The 1,073-nt window shown below is 40.1% G+C and overlaps 1 long non-coding RNA gene across 1 annotated transcript; it reads left to right on the top strand.

Moving 5' to 3' along the window:
* The first annotated feature begins 220 nt into the window (after positions 1–220).
* LOC132455514 (uncharacterized) lies at positions 221–772 on the top strand. The gene is made up of 2 exons (XR_009525254.1): positions 221–489; positions 702–772. It is a non-coding gene; the product is annotated as an uncharacterized LOC132455514 (long non-coding RNA).
* The last annotated feature ends 301 nt before the right edge of the window (positions 773–1,073 follow it).

Genomic DNA, 1,073 nt, shown 5'->3' with positions numbered 1-1,073 from the left:
TAATTTCAACCTATATTGAAGTCATGTTACACATTACCCATGATTTACTCGTGAAGATTTACGTCTAACATCAGCTTGTCCACTGTCATATGTATAGCTATAGACACTAACCAGAGCCATTATAGTCAGACCTCTGCCATTATTACATCTACCTTTATTTTATGGATAGGTGCCGTTGTGGAAAATGTGCGATCATGCCCACAGAAGCAGAGAATATTTGCTGCATGGAGATACCGCAGGTAGCACTCTCCACTAAATTGGAAACTACTTTGTCTCTTTATTTAACAAATAATTATGCTTAAAAATAAAACTTACCCTTTCAAATTCTAATTAGGTTACTAGAAGACTACGGGAGGTCGAACAACAGCTGACGTGTATGGTTGACCATCCTGGATTGGAGCCTGTCTGCCTAAATGTTTACTCTATTCAGAATGCCAGCCAAATATATAGAGCCGACTATGGTCCTCTAAATTTGAGAAGAATACACAAGTAAGTTGTGCATTGTTACAGAATTTAATAAAATAAATGAAGTTCTAAATCTTGTGCCTAATTTTGTCAAGATGTATTTATATCAGAGCTAAAAAACAACAACTTAAATAGTTACAGAACAAACCATCCATAGGAGCATAGTAATATTTATTTTATAACACAAAAGCAATGATAAATCTCTGCAAGACTTAATCTCTGAATCTATTGTTCAGTCGCTACAGGTATCTCTCCTATCGTTCCTTTGTGAGCTGGTGCTGGGGCCTCCTGGGACGCAGTATCCGGGTTGTCATTCCAGCTTGTGTGGTCCTGCGTATCCGCTCTGAGTTTCCTGCTGAGGAAGGCCACTATGTCGGTTTTAAACGTCCCCCCGTTTGAACCTTGACACAAGGCTGCTGATGACCGCCTCCTTGTCAGGCTTCTCATACTGTGCTGTTAGGGGCTCTGGAACAGGGATCTCCAACAGGGCCTCTGTGTATGGCGTAGGGTTAGGAAATACTTCCTCAAAAATGACATCCATGATGTCATCAACGTAACCTGTATCGTAAAACATGTTTTCTTTTCAAATTGGCTGGGTTTTGTGTTAC

Source organism: Gadus macrocephalus, chromosome 4, assembly GCF_031168955.1.
Source record: "Gadus macrocephalus chromosome 4, ASM3116895v1".
NCBI classification, from domain to species: domain Eukaryota; kingdom Metazoa; phylum Chordata; class Actinopteri; order Gadiformes; family Gadidae; genus Gadus; species Gadus macrocephalus.
The sequence above is the reverse complement of the archived record's forward strand: the minus strand, read 5'-3'. Positions and strand labels throughout refer to the sequence as shown.